This window comes from Macrotis lagotis, chromosome 3 (genome assembly GCF_037893015.1).
Source record: "Macrotis lagotis isolate mMagLag1 chromosome 3, bilby.v1.9.chrom.fasta, whole genome shotgun sequence".
NCBI lineage: Eukaryota > Metazoa > Chordata > Mammalia > Peramelemorphia > Peramelidae > Macrotis > Macrotis lagotis.
The window spans coordinates 15,132,319-15,154,814 of NC_133660.1; the positions used below are offsets into that span (position 1 = coordinate 15,132,319).

At 37.8% G+C, this 22,496-nt stretch overlaps 2 pseudogenes; one reads left to right on the top strand and one right to left on the bottom strand.

Moving 5' to 3' along the window:
• Window positions 1-4,347: 4,347 nt before the first annotated feature.
• On the top strand, window positions 4,348-10,893 carry LOC141517224 (eIF5-mimic protein 2 pseudogene; annotated as a pseudogene).
• An 8,072-nt stretch (window positions 10,894-18,965) lies between these two features.
• LOC141515979 (stearoyl-CoA desaturase-like) lies at window positions 18,966-20,052 on the bottom strand (annotated as a pseudogene).
• Window positions 20,053-22,496: the final 2,444 nt, after the last annotated feature.

Below are 22,496 nucleotides of genomic sequence, written 5' to 3' on the forward strand. Positions count from 1 at the left end.
CAATTGCTCATGGTTAGTAGACCAAGCTAAAAAATAAAAATGACAATTCCACCCAAATTAGATTACTTACTCAGTGTCACCACCCAAACTATCAAAAAAATTATTTCATAGAGATAGAAAAAATAGTAATAAAATTTATGCAACAGGTTAAGCATATCAAGGGAATTGATGAAAAAAATGCAGAAAAAGGTCCTAACTGTACCAGATCTATGCTGATGCAAAATCGTATTATAAAATGACAGTCATCAAAACTATCTGGTACTGGTTAAGAAATAGAGTTAATAAACCTGTGGATTAGAGTAGGTACAAAAGAAATAGTAATAAATGACAATAGTAATCTACTGTTTGACAAAACCAAAGACACTAGCTTCTTAGATAAGAATTCACTGTTCAGGGGTGGCTAGATGGTGCAGTGGATAAAGCATTGTCCCTGGAGTCAGGAGTACCTGGGTTCAAATCTGGTCTCAGACACTTCATAATTACCTAGCTATGTGGCCTTGGGCAAGCCACTTAACCCCATTTGCCTTGCAAAAACCTGAAAAAAAAGAATTCACTGTTCAGTAGAACTTGCTGGGAAAATTTTAAAAGATTATGGGATAAAACTAGACATACTCAAATAAGGTCAAAATAGATTCAGAATTTAGACATAAAGGGTGATACCATTGACCAATTATTGAATCATAAAATACTTAATCTTCCAGATCTATAGAAAGAGGAGAAATTTATGATCCCAAGAAGAACTAGAGAACATTGTAAATTATAAAATGGATGAGCTTGACTTTATTAAATTAAAATTTTTGTACTAATTAAACCAATGCAATCAAGATTAGAAGGAAGGTAGAAAGCTAAGGAACAATTTTCACAACTAGTATTTCTGATAAAGAACTCATATGTAGACTATATAGAGAACTGAATCAAATTTATAAGATTTCAAGTCATTCCCTATTTGATAAATCAAAGGTTATGAACAGGCAGTTTTCAAATGAAGAAATTAATTTTATATATAGTCATATGAAAAATGCTCCAAATCATAATTAGAGAAATGTAAATTAAAACAACTATGAAGTACTACTTTATAACTATCAGATTGGCTAAAATGACAAAAAAGGAAAATAATCTATGTTGGAGAGAATGTGGGAAAATTGGGACATTGATATACTGCTGGGGAAGTTGTGAACTGATCCTGCATTCTGGAGAATAATCTGTAACTATGTCCAAAAAGCAATAAAACTGATCATACCCTTTGATCCAGCAATGCCAATACCAGATCTGTGTCCAAATGAAATAAAAAAATGGGAAAAGTCCCACATATCCAAAAATATTTATAGCATCTCTTTTTCCAGTGGCAAAGAATTGGAAACTGAGGGGATGCCCATCAACTGGGGAAAGGCTGAGCAAGTTATGGTATATGGGTGTTACAGAGTACTATTATTCTAAAAGAAATCTTGTATGGTGAGACTTTAGAGAAGCATGGAAAGAATTACATGAACGATGCTAAGTGAAGTCAGCACATTAACAACAACCTTGTGAGATGATCAACTATGATGGATACAATTCCTCTCAGCAGTTCAGAGATCAAAGACAACCCTGAGAGACCTGCTATGAATACTGGCATCCACATCCAGAAGAAAAACCATGGAATCTGAATGTATGCTATATTCACTTTTTAAAAGCTTCCTTATGTTTTTCCTTCCTATCTCATGGTTTTCTTTCTTTCCCCTTAATTCTAATTCCTCTTCCACAAAATAATTATTATGCAAATATGTTAAATACAAATATACATGTGCAAATTTATCTAGACTGTTTGCCTCCATGGGGAGGGAGGGAGGGAAGGGAGAGTGGTGGAGAAATGTGTAACTCATACATTTGCAAATGGATAAATGTGACAGAATCTACCATAGCATGTAATTAGAAAAATTAAATTAAATTAAAAAATAAAAAGCAATTCTAGTCCCTTCCCTCTCTTTATTATTTCTAATTTATTCTAAATGTTATTTTTTTGTTTTGTCTTTTGTTTTTGCAAAGCAATGGGGTTAAGTGACTTGCCCAAGGTCACACATCTAGGTCTGAGTGTCTGAGGTCATATTTGAACTCAGGTCCTCCTTACTCCGGGGCCGGCACTCTATCCACTGCGCCATCTAGCTGCTCTCTATATGTTGTTTATTGTCTTTCATTAATTAGTGAACTCCTTGATGGTAAGAACTGTCTCATCCTTTTTTTTTCTCCCCAATAATAGATGCAGTACCTTACAGATGATAGGTCTTGCAGAAATTTTTGTTGACTGACTAACTTTTCCAGGGATAGGAAAGAGATTTTCTTATTTGCTTCTCTTTTTTTTTAGCTTTTCTATCTCAGTTGTGCATACATTTGGAATTCATTTTAGCATATAATATGAAATTCTGGTCTAATCCTAATTTCTAGTAAACTATACTTTCTGAATATCTAAACTTTTTTTATCCAATAAATTTTACTTACCCCAGATCTTGACTTTATCAAATGGCAATTTGAGGGTGGCTAGATGGTATAGTGAATAAAGCGCCGGCCCTGGAGTCAGGAGTACCTGGGTTCAAATCTGGTCTCAGACAGTTAATAATTACCTAGCTGTGTGGCCTTGGGCAAGCCACTTAACCCCATTTGCCTTACAAAATCCTAAAAAAAAATGTCAATTTGATAAATTCATTCACTTTTCTACATTGGGTTCTCTTAGGAGACTTCTTTATTTTCTTAAAACTAGTACTGAATTATTTTGCTTACTACATGACAGTATAGTATGAAAACTAACATCTCTTTCTTCCTTCTTTTCAAGTGAAAATTTCCCTTGAGATTCTTGACTTTTTATTCAAACAGGTATATTTTATTTATTTATTTAGTTTGTAAAAGTAATTCTTTGGTGGTTTAGTGTAAAACTGAATGAATAAAATAAAAGAAGTAGTAGTAGTAGTAATAGTTGTCCTTTGTGTTTGATGAAGACTATGATGACATGATTTGCATATTATGTTTATTATTGTGAGGGGAATATTTTGCAAAGATATCCTTCTCAGGGGTGGCTAGGTGGCGCAGTGGATAGAGTGCGGGCCCCGGAGTCAGGAGTACCTGGGTTCAAATCCGGCCTCAGACACTTAATAATTACCTAGCTGTGTGGCCTTGGGCAAGCCACTTAACCCCATTTGCCTTACAAAAATAAATCTAAAAAAAAGACATCCTTCTCACTCCTTTCCCCCACCCTCCAACCACTTCAGCTCTTGGCCTGATTTGACTTCTGGTGGTGTCTGGATGCTTGTGGGAGTCCCTGGCCTTATGGATGTGGTTGCCTTCCCATGTCAGAGAGGTTAACACAGACAATAATTTTTTAGCAACAACCTTGCAACAGGGTATAGCTAACCTGTCTCTTGATAGTCTGATCATCAGAAAGGTGATGGAATTGCTATTGTCATCTTTGCTATATTGGCTCACTTTACAATAAACAATTAATATTTCTCCAATTATTTAGCTTTGTCTTAAGAACTGCGAATAATATTTTGTAGTTGTATTCATACAGATCATATGTGTTTATGGGGAGGACTTAAATATAGCTCTCTCATATTTTGAAATTTGTTGGGGGTTTTTTAAAATTTGTTTTGGATATTGTCGTTATTGAAACAGAATAGATTGTAGCATAGATTTCTTCCAAATTCTGGTAGCACTTTTGGCCAGTATGAAAAGCCAAGGACTGAGAGTACTGAGTTTCCCCTGAATTCTATCTGACCTTTACCCCTATAACAGTTAACAAGAAAAACTAGGATCAGTGCAATCTCACAAAAATCCCAAAACATTTTGTTAAAAATATAAGTAAAATGCTCATGCAGGGAGAGAATTCAATTATACATAAAGACCACTAGAAAATTCAGTAAAAATGTAATTTTCAATTACTATTATTTTCCAAAGTTAAATAGATAAGGTGCAATGTTCATTTTGTCCACAAGGTGAAGAAATTTTACAGGAAAAATGGTTGCTTGTCCTTTGTTTTCAAAGAGGACCGATGGCATCATAAAGTTATATCTTATCTTGTGTATAAATTGGATTTAAGTGACCAGCCTTACTCTCTATTCCATAGAATCAAAGTCCAGGAGCAAAATCCAGTGACAAAACCTGTTGACAGGCAGAGATACAACAGAAGACCTTGGAATCAATGTATGGACCAAGTTCTAATTACTTCACAGCTTCTGTTTCAGCTACTTCCATGGCTGAAGGAACAGATTATTCTCATCCTGTAATTCTTGTGGAAGAATTCTTCTACTTTGGGGATGACTCCTCCCTATATTAAAGACTAGTTTGAGATCTATTGCTTCTCTTAACTCCACCTGCAAGATGGTTTCCTTGGTGTGTGGCTGCTGCCCATGCTACAGCTTCTTGGAGTCACAGGTGAGAGTTGGGTGAAAAATGAACACCAAAGATAGATGAAGTAAGTCCTCCACCAGAAGTGATAGTCTTGCCTAAACATCCCATATGTCCACCAGGAAAAATATTAAACACGGCCATAGACAGATGAAGGAATCAATCCAAATGTAACAAAATGAGAGTCCAGACTTATGAACACAAACAGAAAACCCATCTGAATTTTTGGTAAGCCTGTTTCTGGAAGCATTTGGTAAATGTAAGATGAGATGTTGTGGAATAGATCTACACCACTATCTTTAACTTCTGAGCACTTTTAAATCAGTGATGTTGGTCTTTTGACTCTTCCTCAAACAAAACACTGTATCTCAGCTTCATGTCTGAAATGCAGACCTCCCTAACTTCTTTTAAGTCCCGACTAAAATCACTTCCTTTACTGGAAATATTTCCCAGTTTCACTTAATTCTAGTGCCTTCCAGTGTGAAAAAATTAAGATGTTAATATGCTATTTGTGCAACTGTGAACTTATCCAACCATTTTGGAGAGCAATTTGAAATTATACCCAAAGAATCATAAGATATTATATATCCTTTCACCCAACAGTGGCACTATTAGGTCTGTTTTGCAAAGTGATCAGGGGGAAAGGAAAATAATGTATATGTTGTTTTAAAAAATATTTATTATTTAAGGCAATGGAGTTAAGTGACTTACCCAAGGTCACACAGGTAGGCAATTATTAAGTGACTGAGGCTAGATTTGAACTCGGGTCTTCCTGACTCCAGGGCTGGTGCTCTATTCACTGTGCCACCTAGCTGCTCACAATGTATATGTTCTTAAATATTTATAACAACTCTGTAATGGCAAAGAACTAGAAATTTAGGGAATACTTTCAGCTGAGAAGTGACTAAACAGGTTATGATAGATGAATGTGATAGAATCCTTCTGTGCTATGAAAAATGTTTAGTTGCTTGATTTTAGGAAACCTTGGAAAGGCTCCCAAGAAATGAAAAGAGAACCAATAGAAATTGTGTACAATAGCAGTAATATTGTTTAATGAACAATTGTGAATGACTGTTATTTTGAGTGTTATAAATATTTCAGTCAATGACAAAGGGCCTATGAAAGAAGAGCCTATCCACCCCCAGAGATTGAACTGATAAATATTATGCACAGTATGGTTTTACATTTATTGTTATACATATCTCTAGAACAAGGTGGGGCTGGGAGGAGAGAGACAGACAGTTCAGAACTTAAAATGCAATAAATTAAATTTTAAAAATTCCAGTGCTTTTCAAATAAATTTTTTTTAGGTTTTTGCAAGGCTGCCCCCCTTTCAAATAAATTAAAAACAAACTCTCCTCCCCCAAAACAAAACAGAACAAAAAAAGGGGTAGCTAGGTGATGTAGTGGATAGAGCACTGGCTCTGGAGTCAAGAGGACCTGAATTCAAATCTAACTTAAGACACTTAATGATTACCTAGCTGTGTGACCTTGAGCAAGTCACTTAACCCCATTGCCTTGCAATAAACCCCAAAACAAAACAAAAATAATTTAAAAACAGTGTGAAGATCTAGCCATACTAGATCTCAAAGTAGAACAAAGTTATAATCATCCAAAGAATCTGATACTGTGAGAGTATTATGGGAAGATAGCAAAATAAAGAATTTCTCCACAGACAATCTAAGATAGCACCTCAAGGTGAACTTTGAGTAGCAGAAATAATTAAAAATCAATGTAAATCAGTTATCCAGACTAAAACAAATTCCAAGGACACTTTCCCAAAGTGGTGACTGAATCTGATTGAAGACAGATACTTACAGGCAGAGACCACCAAATGGACAAACAACAAACCATGGGAGCAGTTGTGTCAGGTCTTAGCTTCAGGAACTTTCACCCCATAGACAATATTGGGATCAGGTGCCTGATAAAGAGGAAAATTGCAGGGTGGCTCCACTGGGTGAGCTGATCAGAACTAGCCCCAGATTGTGGCTGTGGTTGAGAAGAAGTGAGCCCACTCCTATGAGTATGATGGCAGTGGGGCAAAATCTTCCTGGATGTGGGCACTTAGAGGAGAGTTCCTGGGTTTTGGCTTCAGCACAGAGGGGTGAGCTGTAGCTTGCAGCCAGTCAAAGAATCTACAAGGAGTACAACATTTGTGGTGAGAGTGTTGCTAGAGGTCCTGGTCATGGGTCAAGGACAGAAAAGAGGATCTGAGGTCAAGCATTCAGGAAGAGCTCAGAAAACAACAGTACAAAAACCATAAAGTCTGAAAGATTATCTCACGCACCTCAGGACTAGAACCTATAACACACAGTCAAGAAATAAGCTTTAAAAATTGAGTAAGTAAAAGAGAAAGAACCTTACCCTGGATAACTAATGTGATGATAGAGAAGAATTGGGTTCAAAATCAGAAGAAGCCAATGAAGTTAAACAACTACTTTTACTTGAAAGAAAAATGGCAAATCATCACAAGCCCAAAAAGAGTTCTTGGAAGAACTTAAAAAGGGATTTAAGGGGGAAAAAAAGGGATTTAAGAATCAAATTAGAGAAATTGAAGGAAAATTGGGAAAAAATAAAAGTAATGCAGCAAAATCAAGACAATTATGAAAGGAATATTTACCAATTAGAGAAAGAAATTAAAAAAAACTCTTTGAAGAAAATAACTCCTTAAAAATTAGAATGGGGAAAAGGGAAGTTAATCATGTCATAAGACATCACAAATAATTTTTAAAATCTAAAGAATGAAAAAATAGAAGGGAATGTAAAACATCTCATTAGAAAAACAAATGATCTGGAGAACAGATTGAGAAAAGACAATAGAAGAATTGTAGAACTACCTGAGAGTTATGATTTTCATAAAGAGTCTATGCAATAAAGTTCAAGAAATTATTAAGAGAAATTACCCTAAAATTTTAGAACTAGAAGGTAAAACAGAAATTCTTTAAAAATCCATCATTCACGGGGCAGCTAGGTGGCCTGGAGTCAAGAGAACCTGAGTTCAAATCTGACCCCAGACACTTAATAATTGCCTAGCTGTGTGGCCTTGGACAAGCCACTTAACCCCATTTGCCTTGCAAAAAAACCTCAAAAAAATCCATCATTCATCATTCAAAAGAGATCTCAAGATGAAAACTCACAGATAAAGAAGAAAATACTACTAACAACTACAAAAAAGAAGCAATTTAAAAGCTATGGAAACACAGTCAGGATTGAAAGGCATAGAACATTTTATTCCAAAGAACAAAGGAGCTAGGTTTGTAACAAAGAATAATATCTGGTAAAACTTGCAATGAAATAAATGATTATTTACCATATAAAAGGTTTTTCAAGTATTTGTGAAGAAAAGACCGGCACTGATCAGAAAATTCAGTAGTTTTCTTATAAAAATTAGGAAAAATATAACAAAGTGAATATAAAAGACCAATTATAAGGGATCTAATAAGGCCAAACTTTTTTGCTTCTTATATGGGAAAATATCTGTAACACTTAAAAATGTTATCATTACTTGGTTAGTTTGAGAGAGCAGACATAGGTAGAAGGCTTGGGATTGAGCTGCATTTGATGGGTTGATGCTAAAAAAATTTGGTAGAATGAGGTAAAGAAGAACAACACAAATGAGATATGAATGGAAGAAGTATTATAGTGGAGACCAGAGGTTGTGAAGGACTGGTGGTGCTAGAACGTTTTTCTGACCAGAACTGAGTTTAATGGGGAAATTCATATTATCTAGAAGGGTATAAAAGTCTTCTTAATTTCTTAATGAAATAGCAAGGTGAGGTAATAGGTTAAGGAAGAAACTCTTGGAAGGTTATTCTGATTAAGAAATAAGAGGGTAAAGGAAGAGGATAAGGGAGAAATTCTTAGTGGTGCATATTAGAGAAGCAATGTTTAGAAACAAATTAGACTTCTGAGGAAAGATAGGGTAAAAAGAGAGGGAGAGAAGAATGAAGTTAGGAAAAACAGGTTAGAGGGAAATGTACAACTTGTAATTATAGCTTTAAATGTGAATAGGGTGAACTCATCCATGAAATGGAAATGGATAAAAGAATGTATTAAAAAACAGAATAAAAATATATGCTGTTTACAAGAAAAAATAGTATAAAAAAATAAAGGACTGGGGTAGAATTTATCATGTGTCAGTTGATATTAAAAAAGGCCAGCAATCATTAACTCAAAGCTTAAAATATGTTTAATTAAAAGAGATAAACAAGTGAACTACATTATGATAAAGAGTAAAACTATAATTGTGAACAACTTCAACCTTTTCCTCTCAGAACTAGATAAATCCAAACCAAAAACAAATAAAAAGTTAAGCAGATAAATAAAACCTTAAACAAGCTAAATATGATAGCTATGTGAAGAAAATTGAATTTCCCACATCTTTTTTTTCCAGTGGTACTTTGTATATTTTTTAAAAATTGACCATATAATAAGGTTTAAATTTTTTATATTTGAATGCATGAAAGAGCTATTAAATGCTTCCTTTTCACATTACAGTGCAATAAAAGTTTTATTTAATAAAGGACCATGGAAACCCAGATTAAAAGTTAATTGGAAATTAAACAACTTAATGTTAAAGATCAAGTCACAAAAACAAGAGTAGCAATAATGAGAAAATAGCCAACAGCTATGGAATTTAGCAAAAAGAGTAATTGAAGGAAATTTTTTTAATCTTTAAAATATAAATTTTTTATGCCAAAAAGAAGAGACCGATGAAGTGTGTATGCAATTTTAAAAAATTTGGGAGGGAAAACATGCATTTAAACATCAAATTTGAAATTCTAAAAATTTAAATTCCTTTTATGAAACAAATATGATCCTGGTACCTAAACTAAGAAGAACAAAATCAGAGAAAAACAACTCTAGACCAGTTTCATTAATGAGTATGAATGCAAAAATTCTAAATAACATACTATCTAGAAGACTACAACAGTATATCAAAAAGATTAAACTTTGATTCTAAGTGTGACATATACCAAGAATTCAGGGATGATTTTAACAATAGGAAAACTATTAGCATAATGAATTTTTTCAATAATAAAAGCAACAAAAATCATATGATTATATCAATGAACCAGAAAAAAACTTGACAAAATGCAATACTCATTCATGTTAATAACACTTGAAAGCATAGGTATAAATGGATTTTTCCTTAAAATAATAAGAAATATCAACCTAAAACCATCAGCAAGCATTATTAGTAAGGGGGAATAATCTAGAAATCTTCTCAATAAGATCAGAAGTGAAACAAGGATGCCCATTATTATTCCATATTGTATTAGAAATGCTAGCAATGGGAGGAGGGTGGTACCTCCTTCTTTCTCTTCATAATACTTCTGGACCCTTTCACAGATGCTGCCACATCAGAGATTTCTGGCTCTTTTCTTTCCAACTTAAATTCAGTTGTCTTTTATAAGTAATCAAAAGCAGCAAAAGCCAATGCTATCAGGCCATCATTTTAATACAAGAAAAAGAGATAAAAAAGAGAGGTTTGATCCTACCCAGAGTCAGGACTATATTATTCAACTGGCATTGATTTTAGTAGCAAAATTTCTTAATTCTTCTGGGGCCAAACTTGATTATTGTTGATATGCAGAAACACTCTTTATCATTCTGGTGACTGGTGGCATGCTAGCCCCAAATGATACACTGGCAGAAGGCATGATTCCTGTAGATATCTGTATATTTGTAGAACAAGAAGTTCAAATGCCCTGAAAAGAGATTTGAAGATGAAGTTAAAAGTCTGCTGCTACTCTTAGGGAGTTTTTTCAGAGCCTGAGAAGAACAAATATGCCATGATAACTGGGTTCTTCTGGTCAGTAGGACACTTAATGTATCCATTCTTAAGTCTTTATAATGAGAATTTGTTTAAAGAAAGCATTTCAGCAGCCTTTGCTGTAAAGCTGTTTAAATAATGGGTAAATGAAAAAGGATATCAATGCAGTATCTGCTAGTCTTCAAGAAGTCAGCACAGATCATTCTCCTCTTTACTAACAAAGTATTGAGCCCTTCACAAAATATTTTCCAAAGTAGGTCTAAATGAACTTTCAGCAAACCATAGGAGCTCATAAAGAGTTGCAGAATGACTTCAAGAACAAATATCACATAGTGATCCATTTTAAGAGAAGAATTTTTGGATGTTAAGGACATGAAGAAAAACAGAATAGATAAAAGAATCCCAGAACAGATTGTTATAGGCCTAGAACTATAGAATGGAACAAAAGGAGGACCTGGTATCAAGCATTTGAAGCATTATAAGTCTCTGTTCCCTACCTTTACTACTCCAGGTCAGATTGAGCTGACTCTGTTATTGCAGATGACAACAAGCATGTCATGAAAGCTTTCCAGAAAATCATGATGCTTTTTACAAAACCAAAGTCCTGAATGAAGAGCCCAATTTGAAGTGGTATAAGATATGCCTGTTGTTAATGGGAAAAAATATCTTTCTTGAGCAAATGAAAAAAATTTGGAGAGTGGCTAAAGAAGGTAAAAGAAGAATCTGAGTCTGAAGAAAATTAAGCTCTCTTCATTGAACACTTTTCTGCATTCAGTGTTTTAGCCAGTAAAAGTAGGTAAGCCTCTGTTATGTCACCATCTCCTGACCCATTTAAAAATGTATTATTAAAATAGTCTTATAAATACATTTACAATAGTCTGAACTCTAGAGAACCCTAAGTTCATAGAATAGGAGTCATTCCAGGGAGTACATGAATGGAAATGACAAATATCCTAAACCCAGGAAAATTTTTCATATGGTAAGTGGTCAATGTGTTCTAGATTACAAAGTTTCCCTTTGGGACTCCAAGTAAAAATGTCCTATAGTCATCTTGTTTGTTGTATTGAAATGCAATTATGTGATACCACTTGAACCTACTGGACTGTCTTCATTCTTTAACAAATACAGGAATGATTTGAGTATCTGCCCAATGTCTACCCCAAAATCCATTTTCTTTTTGTCATCAGCTAAAAATGTTTCCTTTATAGGTCTCATTTTTTTTGTTCTGATGACTTACCTTTTTACTTTATCTTTGTTGATAATAAGTTGTCTCATTTTGGGCAGCTAAATTTTGAAGTAGGGAAACAATATTTTTAACTGACTATTTTGAAATAAGAAGTTCATAACTCTTCATCAAAGCTGGACATTGTGTCACTAAGGTGTCAGTGAAATATGCCCTAACTTAGTATGGATCATCAAGAGTCAAGAATTTGGAGTTCATGTTAGATTTTTATACATAGATATTATGTATCTATTCAATAGTTTTCTACTGTAGCAATCTGCTTCCTTTATAATTTGTAGTCCTAAAGACTTTTTTAAAAAATAAAGACCATTCCAATATGATCAGAAAGGACAATGATCAATGCTGGAAGTGATATGGTAAATCTGGGACACTAATACATTGTTGGTGGAGCTGTGAACTCATGCAACCTTTCTGGAGAGCAATTTGGAATTATGCCCAAAGGGCAATAAAAATTTGCATACCCTTTGATCTAGCAATACCACTACTGAAGAGATGATGAAAAAGGGTAAAAACATCACTTGTACAAAAATATTCATAGCAGCCCTGTTTGTGGTGGCAAAGAATTGGAAATTGAGGGGATGTCCCTCAGTTGGGGAATGGCTGAACAAATTGTGGTATATGTACATTATGGAACACTATTGTTCTATTAGAAACCAGGAGGAATGGGAATTCAAAGAAGCCTGGAGGGATTTGCATGAACTGATGCTGAGTGAGATAAGCAGAACCAGAAGAACATTGTGCATCATAACAGCAACATGGGGGCAATGATCAATCTTAAGATCCTTGCTCATTCCATCAGTTCAGCAATCAGGAACAATTTGGGGTTATCTGTGATGGAGTATACCATCTGTATCCAGAGAAGGAATTGTGGACTTTGAACAAAGACCAAAGACTATTACCTTTAATTAAAAAAAAACCCATAATCTTATTATGTAATTTTGCTATCTCTTATATTTTATTTTTTTTCTTTAAGGATATGATTTCTCTCTCAACACTTTCAATTTAGATCAATGTATAGCATGGAAACAATGTAAAGACTAACAGACTACCTTCTGTGGGGGGAGGGGGAGGGAAAAATTATAGAATTCAAAATAAAAAATAAGGGTGGCTAGGTGGCGCAGTGAATAGAGCACCAGCCCTGGAGTCAGGAGGACCTGAGTTCAAATCTGACCTCAGACACTTAATAATTACCTAGCTGTATGGCCTTGGGCAAACCACTTAACCCCATTTACCTTGCAAAAAAAAAAACCTAAAAAAAATTTTAAAAAAATAAAAAGATAAAGGCCATCCTTAAACTTGAAAAAGAAAAAAGAAAAGCAAGTAATAGAAAAAATAAGAAAGAGAAAATAAAGGAATCAGAATGGACAATGAGGAAATAAATTTATCCTTTTTTTCAAGACAGTATAGTGACATACTTGGAAAATTCTAGAGATTCAACTGTGTTACTTGAAATAATCATTAATTTTGACAAAGTAGCAGAAAATAAAATAAACCTACATAAATTATCAATATTTCTTTTTATCACCAACAAAACCCTAAAAAATAGATAAGAAGAGAAACATCTTTTAAATTAACTGAAAGCAGTATAAAATGCTTGGTCATATTCGTGGTAAGAAAAACTAGGAATTAAATGAATGTAATTCTATAAAATACTTTTTATACAAATAAAATCACATTTAAATAATTGGAGAAATATTATTTGTTCATGGGTGGGCAGAGTCAATCTGATAAAAATGATAATTTTACCTAAACTAGTCTACGTATTCAATGCCATCTCAATTATCAAAAATTATTTTATTGAGCTAGAAAAAATAATAAAATCCATTTGGAAGAACAAAAGGTCAAGAATATGAAAGAAATTTATTAAAAAAATTAGACATAGACCAATATTTTATGTCACCTCTTCAAATAAGGTCTAAAGGGAGATAAAATAAAATTAGAAAACATGCAGCTTTGTACCTTATCAGACTTCTGGATAGGAAAAACTTATGAATAAACAAGAGATAGAATGCATTGTGAGATGTATAATGGATACTTTTGGCTACATTAAATTAAATAAGTTTTGTACAAATAAGGCCAATGAAGTCAAAACTAGGAAGAAAGAAGGATAGGGGAGAAATTTATAGACAGATTCTCAGATAAAGGTCTCATCTCAAATATACTGAGAACTTTGTCAAATTTATATAAATATGAGTCATTCCCCAATAGATAAGTGGACAAAAGATAAGAATGGCAGGGTTTTGATGAAGAAATCAAAATATAAAGTCATATGAAAAAAATGCTCTAAATTATTATTACTTAAAGAAATGCAAATTAGGCCAACTTTGCAATATTAGGTCACTCTTATGAGATTGGCTCAGAAAGAGACAGGGATATCAAGGATAATGGGGACTGGCTGGGTAAGCCATGGGAAAATAATACTCCAGTACCCAGGGAGAGAGGATGTCCTGGACCTAGACCAGGGTCATCATTGGTAGCCTTATTACAACTAGTACCTATATCCAGGTTATACAAAAGGGACCTGAACCTGGAGAGTGCTAATCCCAGTTAGGGAAATGCTGTGCAGTTTACCAAGACAGAAGTAAGTTCAGAATCAAGGAGCAGAGTGGGATAATTTTGATCATCTACCTAAATCTGGACTCTGGAGAGGAATAATCAGGGCAGGAATACCAGAACAAGGAGGAGTCTATAGTTTTATGCCTCCAAACCAGCAGAATTTTCCAACTTGTTGATGGTGGGGACAGAATTCTGTTGTTGCTCAGGTGCAAAGAAATCAGCAACTTGTAGAAATCAGGTTTCTTTGGGAGAATTGAAAGCTTCCATGTCACCGGCCTGTCCTTGAGATCCTGAAATATGGTGGTGGCAATTTCCAGATCTCTCAACCCAGGGATTAGCAAGAACAATTTGGAAATTTAGCAAGAAAACTTGGTCATACCATGTGAGAGTAGAACACAGTCCAACGGAGGCCTTAGTAGCATAGACCCTACCCCAGTGTCCCAGAATAGGCCTTGGGAGCCAACTCTGGAGCTCTTTGTTCATGAATGGTAGGTCCAGTTTGGGGAGATTGCAGGGGTTTCTTTGTAACCCTGTGTCAGCACCCTGTTGCCTTGACCATACTCATAGCTAGGTTCACAGTTTCTGGTAGAAGAGGAACAGCAGCTCAGTAGAGCCTACTGCCTTAGCAGAGCAGGGGCTCTCCTTAGAGTTCCAGGGCAGAGGAAAATGCTTGTGGTCACCCATAGGTCAGAGCACAGGCTGGGAGAGTAGTCATAGCCTCTCATAAAACCTTGGAGAAATGGAAAACTTGCCCTGGGGGATATCTTTGAAAAGAATTGCAAAAACCCTCAAAAGCTTGGGACTGCATATTCTTCATCCTGGAAGCAGAACCCCACCTTCAAAAAGAGTTAATGAGTTAAAATTGAGTCATTGGCTAGGAAAATGAACAAATAACAGAAGAAAAAAAGTCCAACCATAGATGCTTTGTTCATGTGGAAGATCACAATACAAACTCTGAAGAAGATAACAAAGTCAAAACTTCTGCATCCAAAGCCTCCAAGAAAATATGAATTGGTCTCAGGCAATGGAAGAACTCAAAAAAGATTTTGAAAATGAAGTAAGAGAGGTAAGAGGATAAATTTGGAAGAGAAATGAGAGTAATGAAGGAAAATCATGAAAAACTTAGTCAAGAGCTTGGTGAAAAAGATAAAACATATTGAGGAAAATCACATTTTAAAAACCAGACTGGGCCAAAATGGAAGAAAGTGTTCCAAAACACTAAAGAGGAGAGGAATGCCTTAAAAACCAGAATTGGCCAAATGAAAAAGGAGATGCAAAAACTCCCTGAAGAAAATAATCCCTTAAAATGTAGAATGAAACAAAGGGAAGCTGATGACTTTTGTGAAAAATCAAGAAACAATAAAATAAAACCAAAAGAATGAAAAACTAGAAGAAAATGTGAAATATCTCATTGGAAAAAGCAACTGACCTAAAAAGCAGCACCGGAAGAGATAATTTAAAAATTAATGGAGTACCTCACAGTCATGAACAAAAAAATAACCTAGATGTCATTTTCAGGAAATTCTCCAGGAAAACTGTCCTGATATCTTAGAAGCAGAGGGTAAAATAGAAATGAAAGAATCCACTGATCACATCTTGAAAGAGATCCCAAAATAAAAACTGCTAGGAATATTATAGCCAATTTCAGAACTCCAAAGTCAAGGAGAAAATAGTGCAAGCAATCAAAAAGAAAAAATTCTAATATTTATTGTAGAGCCACTGTCAGCATAACAGAAGATTTAGGAGCTTCTACATTAAGGCATTGTAGGGCTTGGAAAATAATATTTTGGAAGGCAAAAGAGCTTAGATTGCAACCAAGATTCAATTATCCAGCAAAACTGAACATACTCTGTCAAGGGAAAAGATGGACAGTCTTTTTTTTTTGATTCACTTCACTTTTATTATGAACAAACACAATCTCAAGATCAGTAAATGACTTCAAAGTCAATATTAATAGAAATTGTTCCAAAATTATTCTTTGCAGGTCACAGATACTATGATCCAAAAAAAAGGAAAAAATTCCCAACCCAGGAAAAGGTACCCTGCTCTTGTTTCTATAGCAACTGAGTTGCTGAGCTCTCCAGCTTCACTCCCCCACCACTACCCACCCCCTTCCCAGGATGCTCAGCCTAGCCACTCCATCTCTACCCAGAGCCAAGTTCCTAGAGGTCCATGGTATCCTGTAGGAAGCTCCCTCAACTGAAGAATGCCAAGGTGCTTTACAGACATTAGTCTGTAAACTGCCTTGTGAGGTAGGTCAGTATTATTATCCCTATTTTTAACAGACAGGGAAACTGAGGCACAGAAGAGTTAAGTGACTTGCCCAGGGGTCACACAGCAAGTCAGCAGCAGAGCTTGGAGGGGATCCCCTCTTCCTGAACCACTACAGTAACAGTCTTCTTATTTCCTTTAATTTCTTGTTCTGGTGTGTGTGAGCTGAACTTTTAAAAAGAGAACATTCAGGATACAAGCAAATTAAGGGGAAAATTTCTATTTTAAAATGCTGCAACCATCTTTTAATCTAAAAACAAAAAATAAAAACAAACAAAAAACCACCTAAATCAAATACATTCAAATTACTTCCACCTGCTATATGGGCCCCTTATAAGAAAACCCCCAAAGAAAAAAAGAAAAACAAAACAAAACAAAAACAAAATTTTTTTTCTCCAAAACTAAAGCACAGAAATGCAGTCCTACAAATCTGTCCATTCTCCTGCTGGGTCTGGGTCTCAGCTCTCCCACCAGCTGCCCTCTCTGGTCAAAGAGCAGCAAGGAGGAGGGTGGAGGCAGACTCACCCTCAATACTGATTAGACCCCTCAGAAGGCACCCAGAGGAATATTGTTAGCCTGCACAGCTCAAGGAATCATGGGAATTTAGGTTCTGTCAGACTGGAGTCCATTTTTAATTGTTTTTAAATAGGTTCCTTTGCTTTAAGCTTTTGTCATCCTCTCCTGGTGCTCCTTTCCCTGCAGGTCAAGACAGATGCCAACCAAGACTCTTGCAGGGTCAAAGTATGGGTCCCCGTTGAACATGGTAAGAAGAGACAAACTATATTCATTATACTTATTGGTGAAGTGCTGTTGGATTAAAATACCCCAAAGACCTCTCTTAAAGGTAGGCCCACACTAGTATAGGCACATCTACACTAAACTGGACATTTCTATCTATTTCTTTCCTATGGGATGAACAGCTCCAGAGGCTGGGCTTCTAGACCAGCCTGTACCTTCTATCCGGGCCTGTTTATTCTCAAGGACCCAGACATAAAGCTGCCATCTCTCATCCCTACTCCAAGCATGGGGCTGGCTTTCCCAGTAAGACAGCAGTAAAGCCAAGGTAGTGCAAGGGAAGGTGGGGCTTTCCTACCCCCCCTCTTCCAGTTAGGTGATGGGAGTCAGCTGGGCAAAGAAACTGGTAGGTTAGGCTTTTGCACTAACTCTGGCAGGTGAGAAGGAAGAGTTCTAATGGAAGTCTCTCCCCTAAACCAGTCAGAAGTTCTAGGCTTGGCTTGCATAGTTAATAAGGAACACCCAGCATGCTGAGGATGAAAGGATAATAATAATAATAATAATAAAAAAGAAGATTCCTCCCTTCCCAGTGGCTGGCTCACTGGGCTGACACTAGAATTTAGTTAGGGTTTAGCTGAGTTTCCATCTGACCTTGGGATGTTCCCCAGCAGGTTTACCAGCTCTGCCTTGAGTCAGCAGGATAGTGGGGCAATGAGGGAAGGAAGAGGTGATGCAGGTCAACTGAAAAGGGGAGGGCTGGATCCAGTGGTGCTACTTGGCCTTGAGGCAAGTTTAGTCAAGGGAGAATGCCTGCCCAGACAGGAGAGTGAAAAAGCTACAGAGACTAGGTGAAGCCAAGGCAAGGGAAGTGCAGGGTTAACCCCCTAGACAAGTTCAAGGTTCTGAAGGGCTATGAGAGAGAAGGGAGAAAAAGATGGATGAGGTGTGTTTGCTACAGAAGGGACCCCCATGGACCCAATGATAATTGGTAGCCATTTTCTATAGGGAGAGGAAGGATCTTGGACCTTCTTAAAACTCTTAGATCTCTGCATCCCTGCCCCAGCCTCTTGGGTCCCTGCTCAGCACTGAGGGGGCAGGAGTCATCACACTCATTTTTACCTTCTTCTCCCCAAACTCCAGAATGGAGGGATGGGGGTCGGGATGTTGAGGTTGGCTTGTTTTACATTTTCCATTGAGTTATTGTTTCCATAACTTTCCCCTAATCTCTCCAGGTTAAGTCAAATTCATTCAGAACCAAAGATTTGCCCCTTGGTTTCTTAGGTGTGCTTTATATTGCTTTGTCCCAAACTTTATGGAAGCATTCCCCCAGTCAAATTTCCCAGTCACCCCCAACTTTGGGCCATTGGGACAGAGAGCAAGGCCACTTTGTTGAAAAGTGGGCTAGAAGGATGGTTGGCAGATAACTATGTCCTTTCTCACACCCCTCTCACCAATAATAGTAGGTGCACTACTTCCCCCGCCCCCCAGCCTTGATTTCCAGGAGGAACCAGTAGTCAAGAAGAATGATCCTTCTTTCCATCTGGTAGGAAATGAGGCTGGGCCTGAAGGAGCTGAGAAAGTAGCCTTGATTCCTTTCTAGGTCTACTCCTCACCCCTCAGGGGTCAGAGAGGTCCAAAAAGAAGAGAATCACTCGGGGAAAAGGCTTTTTTTTTTTTTAACAGTGATGCTATAGAGGGCAAGTCAGCCCAAAGCAGCCAGCTGCTTGTTTAAGAGATAGAGAAGGTGGGGAGGGGATAGAAGAAAAGGAAAGGTGATAAGAACAGGGGAAGGAAAGAGAAGGGAGAAGAAAAGCAAGATCATCTCAGCATTCACAAAGGCAGAGTTGTTGGCTTTCAATACATTTGCATTGTAAAGGAATACTGTATTGGAATGGGTTAAAAAAATCATCTTTAGCATCTGGTAGCATTATTCAGTAGTTAATAAAGAGAACATTAGGCCCCTGCCCAGCTGGCTTGGTGGGGGGGAGCAGGAAGGTGGAGAGAAAGGCCTCAGCTGCTCTTGGCTCTCTTTTCACCAGTTCTGGCACATCTGGCAAGGATGGCAGCCTTGGAGACTTTCTTTCAGTCATAGGCCAAGCCCAGGAAACACATGCAGTCTATGAAGAATGCGGTAAAGTTGATGTGCCAGCAATACTCACTAGCAGAGTAATGGTATGGGAAGGTGTGATGGTAGTTGTGGAAACCTTCACCTGCAGCTCCAAGTGCCACCAGGATATTCTCTTGGGGGTTGATGCTTTTATCATAGGGCCAGTTGCCATACATATGAGCAGTGCTATTCACCAGCCAGGTCGCATTGAGTATGAGGGCATAACGCAGGAAGGTGGAAACAAACAGTCTGTGAGCAAAATCCACACCCCAGAAATACTGGGGGACAAATGTGGGAAAAATGAAGCACATGAGGAGGATGTGGGGCTTGTAGTATCTCCTCTGGAACATCAGCAGCTTCTCAGCTTTCAGATCGGACAAGTCAAGCAAACAGCCCTTCTCAATGACATTTGGGTGTTTGGGCACTAGCAAGCAACCCACATGGGAAAAGAAAAATCCCTGTGAGGCATTATGGGGATCAGCATCCGTCTCAGAGAACTTATGATGTATTCGGTGGTCCTGGGCCCACTCAGAAATGTCATTCTGGAATGCCATGGTGTTAGCTATTGTCAGAAAGATTCTGAGGGGTAGGCATGCTTTGTAGATTCTGTGACTCCAGAGATGATGAGCTCCAGCAGTGATGCCTAAGGCGCTGATCAGATAGTACCCAAATACCCACATCAGGGTGTAGATGTGAGAGGAAGGCAACAGGACCAGCCCATACAGAGCTCCCAAGTGAAGCAGACCCATCAGGATGATGTTCCTCCAGAAATACGTGAACTTGGGTTTGGGGCCTTCTTTCTCTCGGTATGTGGGATCAAACACATCATCCAGCATCTCATAGTTGACTCCCTCTTCACCTTTCTCGATAAGTGTTTTTTGAAGCTCCTCTGGGGACTCCGTTCTGCAGGGCCCTGGAAGGGGCTGTGATGGTGGTTGTGGTGGTCATGGTGTAGGAGGGAATCTCCTATTGGAGCAAGTGGGCCGGCATCGGGGCTCTGGAGTCTCAGGCCTGCCTCCCCGGGCCCTGGGAGCCTCTAATGGTCGGGCCCAGGCTCTAGCTCTGGCTCTCCGCTCTGCTCCGGTCCCTCCGGCGCGAGGCTTTAAAGGCGCCGCGGCCGCCGGGCACCATGTCCCCGGCCCTTCACGCCCCTTTTATCCGCTGCCAAGTCGGAGCAGAGTGCCAAGCAGGGGCGGCTGGTGGCACTGCCCGGCGCGTGGGGCGCAGGCGAGGGGAGGGGAGCACCGGGCGGGGCCGGGCCGGGCTGGGCGAAAAGATGGAAATTCAAAGTAACAGGATACTTTCAAACTTTTCAGATGAAATGACCAGAGCTGCTCAGAAAGTTTGCTCTTCAAATGTGTGTTTTGGGGGCAGCTAGGTGGTGCAGTGGCTAGAGCACCAGCCCTGGAATCAGGAGGACCTGAGTTCAAATGTGACCTCGGACACCTAATAATTACCTAGCTGTGTCACCTTGAGCAAGTCATTAGTCCTATTGCCTTGCAAAACAAATAACAAATAACAAAAAGCAAACAAGCAAACAACAACAAAAATAACAAATGTGAGACCCATGTGAATCATAAAGAAGGTAAAAAGGAAAGGCAAATCAGAAGTGATCTAATGATACTGTACTACTTATATTTCTGCCTGAGATGATGATATTGATAAGTCATATGAACTTTCTCATTTATTAGAGCAGTTATATAGACAAGACATATTTCATAACTGTTTTTTGACTGACTGATTGGTAAAACCATGCATTCTTGGCTTAAATTCCCTTCACCAGTGATTTAGCAATCCAGCTAGTCTCTGCCTGTTCTTATTTTGGAACAGAGGCTGTTGGAGAGTAAATGACATGCCCCAGAAGAAAGGGGCAGGAGTGGTCCCAGAATACTGACTTCTAGGCTCCTGCTGAAGATGTTTCCCAGCACCCATCTCCTTTTTGTCCCCAACTTGGTTTGAATGCTGTCACACAGACTTGGCAAGTCAGATAAGGACTAAGAGTGATTCAGGTTGATCCAGGATCTATTTGTGCTTCTTCTAGTCACACAGTCTTTGAAGAGCATCCCGCCTTCTTTGCCTCATTTCTTTGTATGAATTAATGAATGAATCATTTAAGAAATACTGTGTGCCGATAAATCACTTAATTGAGAAGCATTTATTAAACACCTGTTATATGCCCAACTTTCATCTAGGGGAGTCAAAGATAAAAGTGAAACAACCTCTGCCCTTCTGGAACTGATAGTCTGGGCTATCAGATGGACAAGTAATATAGCCCTTTGGAGGATGGCATTTGTGCTAAGGGTTCTCCTCAGATAATGCAGAAATTCCCTGATCTTGAACCTGGAATTGAATGGGAAAGGATTATACTCTTTTGGCCATCAGTTAAAAGTACACACACATTTTGTCCTTCAAATAGAATTCTGACCACAGTTGTCCAACATTTTATCAAGAGGGTCTGAGGTCTAGGTCACTATATCCAGGCCATCTCTCTGTGGCAGGATATTGGTTCTTCTGTGTTACTATTGGCAGCCTAGCCCTATCCTGATTGGTTGGGGGTCATCAGTTCCAAGGCTCCATTAAAACTATAGGGCTGGGGGCAACTAGGTGGTGCAATGGATAGAGCACCAGCCCTGGAGTCAGGAGTATCTGAGTTCAAACCCAGCCTCAGATACTTAATAATTACCTAGCTGTGTGGCCTTGGGAAAGCCAATTAACCCCATTGCCTTGCAAAAAAGAAAAAACCCTAAAACTATAGGGCTGGCTATAAAACTATAGGTTAACAGGAGGCTGGTGTTCCAATATTGAAAGGTACATGACAAAAAAATAAAAAGATATACGACAGGGAAGTATGTAAAAAGCCTGGAAAGATAGAAGGGGGCTGAGATCTGAGGGGCTTTGAATGGCAACCAGAGCATTTTGTATGTGCTCCCAGACATTAAAGGGAGCCAATGGAGTTGCTGAGTAGGGATGACATAGTCACAGCTGGCTTTCATCTCCAATATTTTGCATTGCAGGGCAAGGGAGATGGTTCATCAACCAGAAAGGCAGTTTGCACTTAATCTGCCAGTAAGCAATTAAAAAGTTATGTCCTCTAAAAAGAAGTTATGTCCTTTTAATAAAATGTTTTATATTCTCATGTTAAATCAATCACAAAAGCCAAAGTGTTTTTGATTGAATCTGAAACCCTAAACTCATTAAAAAAATCAATGTCTTTCACACAAAACACAAAAATTATTTTGCTCCTTCCAGATGTAGTTTCTGAATGAGGATAAGAGGAAATAAGTCCCGACCTGTCCTTTCCCTACCGCCTCTTCCAGGCCCAGGGGCAAGGAGTTTTGCCCCAACTGTTGCAGAGACCTGTATGGTATAAAAGGTTGAACAGATTCACAGAAAGGCAGGACTGGAATGCCATGGTGTTAGCTATTGTCAGAAAG